Source organism: Lycorma delicatula, chromosome 1 (genome assembly GCF_047948215.1).
Source record: "Lycorma delicatula isolate Av1 chromosome 1, ASM4794821v1, whole genome shotgun sequence".
In the NCBI taxonomy this organism is placed as follows: Eukaryota; Metazoa; Arthropoda; class Insecta; order Hemiptera; family Fulgoridae; genus Lycorma; species Lycorma delicatula.
This window is the reverse complement of record NC_134455.1, coordinates 202,329,544-202,340,136: the sequence shown is the minus strand read 5'-3', so window position 1 is coordinate 202,340,136 and position 10,593 is coordinate 202,329,544. Positions and strand designations below refer to the sequence as shown.

General features: G+C 30.4%; 1 protein-coding gene across 1 annotated transcript in view; it reads left to right on the top strand.

Moving 5' to 3' along the window:
* Positions 1–9,699: 9,699 nt before the first annotated feature.
* Positions 9,700–10,593, top strand: part of Fur2 (furin-like protease 2) — a 605,551-nt gene continuing 604,657 nt past the window's right edge. Inside the window, exon 1 of the mRNA XM_075370714.1 lies at positions 9,700–9,800. The gene's annotated coding sequence lies outside the window, so the exon portion shown is untranslated. The remainder of the gene's footprint in view (positions 9,801–10,593) is intronic.

The following is a 10,593-nucleotide window of genomic DNA, read 5'->3' as shown; positions in this document are numbered from 1 at the left end:
TTACTGTTTTCTGGGTAACTATGCTTTCCATTCGTCTTTTAGATAAGACGACCATTGTTTCATGCGGTGATGATAAATACTTGTCAGGTTTAAGTAGGGATGAGATGCTCGTGTATATCTCAACGCTACACAACGAGAAGGGTATTAATGTCAACCTCACATGAACATCAGACATATCTCTTCGTGTTACTAACATAATACCGACCGACTCCTTCTTGATACCGCTATAAGTTTACTTATTATTGTAAACTTGATATTTGTTTATTTCCTTCATTTACCGTTTCACTATAGTACGAGACGGATAAGCGTGTATGACGTATTATTTTATCGTATAACTGTAAAATTTCAGTACTTTGATATAAAAAATTATCATTTTATGCTCGTTAAAAAAAGGAATCGATTCACTGCGTATACATCAGAATGCTAAGTACGAAAAAAAAAATCATTTTTTTGTTACAGATACTCTGTTTTTGTAGCGTATATAAATTTTTTCTAGTGTAAATAATTAATTTTCTTTTAATATCCGTATTTTTTCATTTTTGTTTTCACCGGGAAAACGTAAGGATTAAATTACTTTAAAGAAACTGTTTGTCTATAAGACGATACGATTATATTCAGATTAATTTACTGGTAGTTTGTTTCTTAATATAAGAAAAATACTGAAACGTTTCTCCTTAAATACGTGAAAAAATATTTCTTCGGTTTTTGTAATGGAAAAAAACTAATTTGTTATGCAGACAGTAAATTGTATTTAGTTACATCGGTAAGTGAATATTTTATAAAGTTCAATTTTTCATTTCGTTTCCTTTACGATACTTAAATTACTTTTGCATCAGTGAACTCAGATTACCTTTATGGCGGCTATTATTCCTGACCGTAATATCTATAATAAATTGAACGTAATGAATGTTTTTTTTTGTGAAAATTATTTTGGTGCTTTTCCGCGGTCTTCCCACGATCCTGGTAAGATGTGTTTTCAGCGGGCCGTGGAATAGCAATGTGCATTTTACCTTCTAGTACGACTTCTTACGTAAAAATATTTTTATTCATATAGCGGTTTGTCAGTAATTGGAGGTACTTAATAAATTAAATTAAAAATAAATACTAGCAGTTACATTTATAATGTTTTGAAGGAGCGGTGATTTCTTAAAGATTATTCTATAGACTAATAAATTTTTACACGTAATTAATATATATTTGAATTAATCATCGGCTGTTGTATAAAAATTTAAGTAATTTGTTTGGACTGGAAAATAACGACTTCCTCGTCACCGCTTTAATTAATGTGGCGAACACGTTTGCAGATTCGTTTACATTAGATTCCCTTGCATCGTCATACTGTTTTGAGTTTATAAGATATAAGTTGCAGGTAGAAAATATCCCGTTTCTGCCTGTAGACACGCGAAATGAATTAAACGTATCTTTTTCATTTGACGAGCTGAGGTATGCCTTCAATAATACCCGTGAGACTTCCCCCAGAAATGATATCAGGTTCAATATGTTATCTCACTTCCCGGAAACTGCATTTCGACTTTTTTGCCTATTTATAATAAAGTATTTTCTGACCAGGCATCAGAGCTCAGCGCCTATTCTTATCTCTAAACATACAATTACCTCCGGTTCTTACTGTTACTCGATGATATGAGCGGCCTTTTCTCGTAAATTATTTCTTCAGTGTTTGTCGAATCACGGGTTATCTATCCGAGAAAAATTTTTTAATACTTTAAATAGCGTGAATTCTGATGCTATAGTTTATAAAGATGGCTCTAAACACGGTAACTTTGTTGATTTGTCGGTTGTGCTTTTACAGTTGGCAATAGAACATACATGTTTGCTCTTTCCAGCATCCTCAGTGTTTTTGTCGTGAGGTTGTACGCTATTAATAAGTCCTTAAATAAAATTAGCCCAACATTCCGACACGTAATTGTCTATTCAGATTTCATGAGTGCCTTGCAGACGATTAGGGAAATGTACTCTAAATACCCTATTTTCCGTGAAATACACCCTGTTATTTCTCAAATGACCCAGCATAATACCAGTGTGTGCGTCTGCTGGACCTCCAGCCTTATTGGTATCTCAGACAATGAGCGCGCTGATAGTGCGGTAAAAGAGGCTTATTAGCAGCCTCCTTTCTCTAACCGCGTTGTTTCTGACGATCTTGACTGTTTTCTCAAGAACGTGGTCGTGATGACCACGTGAATGGAAAGTGAATGGAATGCTATCATCGACGATAAACTTCATCTAATTAAGAACATTAGATCGGGGACGCCGGTGTTCTTAAGTGGTTTTTTTTTAACTTCCGGGTCCACCGTTATGTATTGCTTCAGAGAATGAGATGAATGAATTGTAACGTGTGTGAAAATTCCATGCCTGACCGGGATTCGAACTCGGGACCTCCGGATGAAAGGCCGAACGCTACCACTCGCGCCAAGGAGGCCGGCTTCTTTAGCGGTTGGGTTTAACCACACGTCTCAGAAATGGTCGACCTGAGACTGTGCAAGACTACATGACACTTACATTCGTACATATCATTCTCATTCATCCTCTGAAGTAATACCCTACGATGGTTCCGGAGGCTAAATAGAAAAAGAAAGAAAGAGTTAAGAACATTGTGTCTTCATAGGGCTCTTCATCCAGGAGTTGCTGTCGAAAGGAGGTTATTATTTGTCGTTTGCGAATAGGGCACACTAGACACTGTCATGGGCATCTTATGACTCGGACCAATGCACCTGTTTGTGTTCGATGCAACTGACTGTAAACCACATATTTGTGGACCTTATCTGTTTGCGACATTCGAAAATTTAAATTAGGCGCTAATATCCGTGATATTTTAGGGAAGAGACTATGACGATTTTATCCAATTTCTTTAAAAAAACCACTAACCTTAATCGAAGAAACGATCATTTCAGGACACTTATGACAAAAGAAATTTCATGTTAACATAAGTTAACGAGTAACGAAAAACGAATTGCCTTAATATCTGCTCTAACAGCAACATTATGGTGAAATTCTAGTGCCAAAAATTGTGGAGGAAAATTGGTATTTATTATTTTGAAATGAAAAGAGCTCCAGAAATAAATATCCGAACTACTACGTTCTGAAAAAAAAAGTAGTTGTAAACCTCAATGCAAACTTATAATTGAAAACTCAACTATACTCTTTTAAAGAGCGGGAAAACACTCATTTTCGATATGGCATGATTTACTTTGTTAAAATACCTGTAAACATAAACGTTTTAGACAAATTTGGAATCTGATTTTAAGAAAAATTTATACTAGTAAAGTCAACTAAAAACAATTAGAAAAAATAAACAATTAAGAATAAAATTTCTGCTTTTATTCTTAAAAAAAATTTCCAGAAAAATGTTTACTCTTTGCACCAAACCAAAATTATTTTTGTTATAAAAAAAATGTATAGGAAAGAAATAATTACAAGTCAAAATGAATAAAAATTTGCATATGTATATATTTATTTGTATGTGTGCGTGTGTGTGTTTGTTTTCAAAATGTTATGAACATGCTTATAATTTATTCAGAAATAATTATTTCCGTTTCTTCATGAGGCACTGTAAATTGGCTTAATTTATTGATGATATTTATGAATTGTTTATACGAAGTGAATAATAATATCTCAGGTAATTCAATAATAATTAAAATACATACAAGTAATTTATTATGTTTTATTATATAAAGTACAAATCTATCGGTTTACCTTTTCAGCGGAAGGAGATCGAGAGATTTAATGATTTTAAACTATTTGTAACTAATGGATATGTATATTTAAACTCGCTTTTAATTTGATTTAAGTTTCATTTTATTTGATAAACCGGCAAATAATCATTTGTCAATGAATCGATATTTGTACAATAACTCTTCAGTTTTCCTGTATTCAAATTTCCAAGTTAGTATTATGAGAGTATTTCCGGTAGTAAAATTTATTTACTGATTTTAATCGATTATTCGAAATACAGATTAATTTTTTATACTTAATGTTGATGTGTGTGTTTCAGGGTTTCAGTTGAATGTAGAAGTCGTGTTTATATATCATTATTAACTGTGCTGTAGCAATTTCCATAGACTGTTTCAGTTTTGTTTGTAAGTTTTATCTCGTGTGAGTTTATGTAGATATTATTGCAGTCGTATTGTGAAATGAATAGCCTGATTAGCATATATACTCGTAGGTGTTGAATGTCATTTGTTTTATTTTTATATTGCTGTTTTATTCTAACTATATGCGATTATATTAATATTTTCTGATATAACTATTTCTTTTTATTTGCCTGTCGGTAATAGAAATGAATATCGCGTAATTCTTACCCGCTGCAGAATAATTTTATGTATTTGGATTTATCTAGGGTGTTAAATACGTGTACGTGTATGTATGTGCGTTTGCATGCTTCAAAATACAGCAAGGTTGTCGAGTGTGATGTTCGGGTCTTTTCTACTACCTCCATTATATTCCGCGGGATTCTCGTCCTCATGCGCTGTCGTATTTTTCTCTCTATTTTTTATCTTTTACCTCTCTGTTTCTCCTTTATAATGTTTTAGTTACATCATTTATTATTTTTTCTCTGCTGCACACAATTTTTTGACGTAATTCACAATTGAAATCGCTACAATAAGTCACTCTTACAATACAAAGTCAACACCACACAATTCATCTCATTGTATATTGTGAGTAGTACAGTATATTCGCAGATCATGAACCACCATATATTATTTTTAATTAGGTTATCCAATTTAATTATTTTTGCGTATGGAAAAAATACAAGAAAATTTAAACCCTAAGAATAATTTACTTTTTTTAAGGAATTATTTTATTTTATCTAGGAATTATTTTGTTGAAACAAAATTTCCTGAGATTCTTGAGGCCGTTGTTTTTCTTCAACACCGAATAATTGTTACATGTCTTTTATGTTTTAATAGGCTGTTTTTTATAAGAAAAGTTCTAAACTTATTTATAATTTGGAATTATTTTCTTTTAATTAGTACACTTCTATGAAAATTGTATTACAAAAACGTCAAATGCGAAAGAAAATTTGTTAAGATTCCTCCCTGCAATCGAGTACTCGACCGACGTCTTTGGTTCAGAGTACGGTACGTATGATGTTTTAATTTTATAACGTAAATATTTGTCAGGTTTACGTATCGGTTATTGGACGGTAGTTAATGTCTCCAACGGGAAAGAGGTGATTATTACCTTAAATTACAGATTGAAGAAACTTGTCAATTGCCGCCTAATCTTTCTGTAGTAGTTAGTTTAAGTGCCGGGTAGGAAAAACTGTAACTACATACGCATACTTAGGCAATTTTGTAAATTTAATCCTTAAATCGTGTTAATTTTGTTAAAAATTTTTACACCGATTTTGGAAATCCACGGGAGTATACCCTAAAACGGTTTTTTTCTTTTAGCGCTAAAATACGTCATATATTTGAATATTTAATTGAGATAATCATTTTAAATATTATGTTTCTGCTCGTACTTATAATTTTTTTTTTTTTTTAGCGATGGTGTATGCACTATCAAGTTGAAGTACTTGTGTTGTAAAGTAAAATAGAAATTTATCGATCTATAGCTTTTCAATAGTGTGTTATTTATAAATAAATAGTATATTATTTGGCGTTCCAGCGTTCAAGTCCTAGTAAAGGTATTTACTTTTATACGGATTTGAATACTAGATCGTGGACCCCGGTATTCTTTGGTGGTTGGATTTCAGTTAAACACACATCTCAAAAATGGTCGAACTGAGACTATACAAGACTACACGTCATTTGCACTCATACATATCATCCTCTGAAGTAATACCTGAACGGTATTTCCCGAGGCTAAACAGAAAAAGAAAGAGAAAAAAATAGTATATTATTATTAAGGTCGTGTGTGGGTTGTTTCGAAAGTTTTTTTTATCAAATCTCCCGATTCTGAGTTAAGAGCACTTCATGTACTTGACACATGTTACCAGTTATATATTTTTCGTGCCTGTTATAACAACAATGTAAATGTATATGTATAATCCATATAAATTATTTATTATAAACAAAATTTATAATCGCGTTTTTTTTAAATATCTTGGTTTTGTTATATTTTCCATGATCGAATTTGTTGGCTTCGAGTAGTAATCATAAATTATAATTGATAAACGCCTTTTTTTTTTTACCCTTAAAGTAGTATATTTAGTTTTTCCCTTATAAATTAGAAAGTCTACTTTTCTTTTTAGTTAACTATTAAAAATAGGTGCAGCTTACATATTTCTAGTTGACGACGTTATTGTCGTCATTATTATTATTAACTCTTATACCTTTGAAGTTAAGTTTTTATTAAACGACATATTTACCGATTACTTTATTAAAAATTGTTTTAACATTTAATTGAAATAATAACTGTCTTAATTTATTTATTATTTTATATATATATAAATTAAAGGCGATAATAAGAATTAAATTTCTTCAAAATATTAGTAAAAATAAAATTACTTGTAATATTAACGGGATTAATTCTGTAAGAGAAACTTTCTTGTTAAAATTCTGTACAAAGTTTTATTTTAGATAATCTTCAGATTTATTTCGTATCAGAAATAATTTATATTTGTCGTAAGATAGCGCATCTCTTTGAAAGAAAAAAATCTTCACGGAAAAAGTCGCTTTCCTGCTGCGAGTTAAATTGAAAGTGGAAATATTTTTTTCCTCTATGTCATAAATAGCACTGTCGTAAACTATTTTTCTTTCATTAGAAACATTTTATTAAGTGGACTTTCTTATATGTCCATTATACTGTTACCGAGCGTTGTCGATGAAGTAATATTATTAGGGATGCTGTGATATTGTAATTGATTATTTTTTAAACTTACGAAATATACTAGCCGAATAAAATGAACCTTACACGTTATAATATAATCTGTCTTTTATTTATTTTGTGTACTACATACATTTATGTAAATCTTTATTATTTTAAGAACAGAAGCTGTACAAAAGAATCCTTCTAGGGTTATAACAGGATAATCCTGGTGTTCTTGGAACTGACAGAAGGTCTGAAGCCTAAGGGCGACATAGAAGAAGGGAAGTGAGAGTTGTGGCTTATACTATCTCGACGTAAGTCGGATATGCGGCACTTTATATACCTCTACTTACTTCCCGTATATAATTTAGTTTTTGTACTAAACAAAGTAAATCCGAGTTTCTAGATTTTGACGTCTTAGTGGTGTTTGAGTTTTTGCGCGGTTTAGTTTAATTTCCCTACTTCTCTTAAATTATTATTATTACTATTATTTTAATTATTTTCTATAAGTAATTCGGTCATATTTTAAAATCACTTCATTTTTACGAAATTATGTTTCAAAATTTGTATTTTGTATTTTAATTTTTATGTACTGCAGCGTTTAATTAACATGAATGTGTTTAAGCGATTTTCATTTACTTTCATTTACAGTGTGTCATTTTAACTAGTTTTTATGCCGATTTAAGATGTATATTTCTTTGTCAGATTATCATATTTTACTGTAGAATGTTTTTTTTTATTCGGTATAAAATATAACATTTTACTATTTTCTAATATAAATAAATTATGATTATCTGTGCGATAAATTAATTAGAAATCTATTCGCTTTAATGTTTTTGTAACTCGCTTACTCTGGGACGGGGAGGTAAAGATTATTAGCATTTGCGTTTTAATGCAGAAGGTCGAATGTTCAAGCTATTTTAATGCTTTCGACATCATCCCCGACTACCATTCTGTTTTTGGTGTCTAATTACTGCAAGAAATCCTGGCCTGATGATCAAGAGATACAATAAGCTATAGGTTCACTTATTATACGATCATGACACGGAGTTTTGTGAAAACCCTGATTCTATAATATTGAAATAATTCTGCATAATAATACAGTTTTTTTATGTTTAAATAATGGTTTTTTACACAATTATTTATTATATCTGAAACTGTTTAAATACGATAATGTAGTCTATATGTGTGACTGACTGATTTCTAAATTTTCAGTCCCTGAAAATGTATTTTCAACTTTATGTATTGTAATTATTAAATTTTACGGCGTCGCTTTAATTTCACTTAACGAGTTTAGTATTTGTTGAAATTATAATTACAGACAGTAGTAGTAAAAATATTTATAAAAAAAAACATAATAATAATAAATAAAATAAAAGATTAATTTTGCAATTTTTGAGATGACAGAGATAAAAGAAGTAATAATAATTTAATGGATGCATTTCACTGAAATCTTGTTACCTAATTCGCTGATGGTTATTCTTTTATTTTTTGGAGTTCTATAATATCTCATAAACATCTATTACAATTTGATAGAACAGCAGGCTTCTGAATCTCATCAGGGTGATTTCTTTTCTGTATCATACTTCGCAGGTAAGGCCGAGCTGCTACTACTACCTTAATCGGATAAGAACGAATCATGTTAGTTGAAGTATAAACAAAAAGGTAGGTTTAGGTATGGTAGTTCGGGTCTTGTCGAGTTTGAATATTCAGCAGTAATTAGGTTACGATCTACTGTAATAGTGTATTTTTATTACAGAATCACAGATTTATGTAGCAAAACTCGGACGAATACGTACCAAAACCTACACATTGGAGTACACACGTAATATGCATTTGCCTCCACATGTATATTACTTATTTAATAATCCCTTACGTTATTTGTTAAATTCCTGACTGTAAAGAGATTTTCAGGAGATTTTATACTTTTACTAGTTATTTTGTTTTACCGACTTGTTACCGAGTAATAAACTATTAATTTACTCTGGGAAAAACTTAATACGATGGGAGCCTAAATTGAATGTTATCAGTAAAGTGTAGGTTGATCGTTCTTATTGACAACACAGATACGCGTAATTTGTGACTCCATTACACTCTTTTCTGCCCTTGAACATTTTTGCTAAAATAAGTCATAAAAAAGTTTTTGCTGTGCCAAGCGGTTGCCTTTGAATTAAAAAAAAGTCTCTGACAAACTTACTTCGACTTAATTTTTTTCATAAAACTGTTTTGCTAAAACCAAAAACATCCTTGGAGCAAATAAATCGTAAACAATTTGTTATTAGGTTGTAGTCTGCTTATTTCATATATATATATATATATAACCCTGTTTCGTTTTTTTTTCAAATACTTGTGAAGTTATTATATTTTCTTTTTTGTCGTTTCCTTTTTTATTTTCTTGTATGTAATGACTCTTTTCATTATTCACTTTTTTCTTTTTCTTCCTTCCTTGTAGTTTTTCCAATATTTTTCATTATGCTGTCTAGGAAGAAATCGAATCTAGGACTATCATCAAGTACCGCTAAGCTTGTCGTGTATTATTTGTTAAATAAGGAATAATTTTAATCAAAATATACATTGCAGTCCATTATTTATTATCATAAACACATTTATATATTATGTATATAATATATAAATGTGAATGTTTACCAACCGTGAAGATAAAGAACTCGTCAGGGATCCAGGGTGGAGCCCCTGACCGGCTAGTATACAATAATTCTATTAAGATTCTTAAATGCGTTTCATTAACGTGAAGTTTATTTACTTACTCTATTTATACTTGTAATGCTCATAGTAAATGCTCATAGACTAATTTGAACAATTTAAAAAATCTATTTCAATTTTCTGCATCGATGAATGCGAATAATATTTATAAGGTTTTATAAATTCAGGGTTGTTTATCAGTTTCTTTTTTTTATTTTCTTTAGATTGGATCATTGAAGGGGTTTTTCTTGTTTGAGCATCAGCGTATTCACAAGAGGTCTACTACACACAACGAGGAACATCATAACAAGTTGATTCAGGAAAGAGAGGTAAGTCGACAAAGTTCAATACTTATTACATTATATTGTAATTTAGCGATCTCATATTTTCGTGAACATAATTAATCTGTAAACCGGTATTAATAATTAAAGTCCGTTAATAAATCGTGTTAATTAATACCTACTATCTTAATTTAATAACAAATAATTTGAATTTAATCGTTCAAGACTCCCGTTTGGGAGTCCAGTGAATCTCCGCCAAACAGGTGTGGAAAACACAAGAAAACGACAAACTGAAGTTATTTACAGTAATGGTTAAGCTTCTTTTAATAAACCGTCGCGATATTTCGTTCACTAACAAAACATACACTAACAGGATAACCGGTAATAGCGGTAATTTGCTATGCATTTTTCTTAATTTAAAAGATATTTTCATTCTTAAATATTAATTAATCGACAAGTTTACAATTTTTTCTCATCAAGCAAAATGAAACCGCCATTTTTTATTTTTCTACCACACAAACGTACGTTTCATCTGTCTTTCGTCAGATGGCGCAGGTTACAGTCACAGGTTTTACTCTTTAATAAGTTAAACCGTTAAGCCTCCCCGCCACACAGAGTGTCAAATCGTAGATGCAAAATTTGTTAGATATTTTTTTTAAATTTTTATTTGTAGATGTGAAAAAATCGTTAGATAAAGTAATAATAATAAGATTTAACCTATAAATTAAAAAAAAAATAGAATTAAATTTAATTTTAAAAAGAATTAAATAAAAATGTTAATATAAAGAATATGTTAAATAAAACAAATATATTTTTTTTTGTGCGATTAAAAATCCCAGAT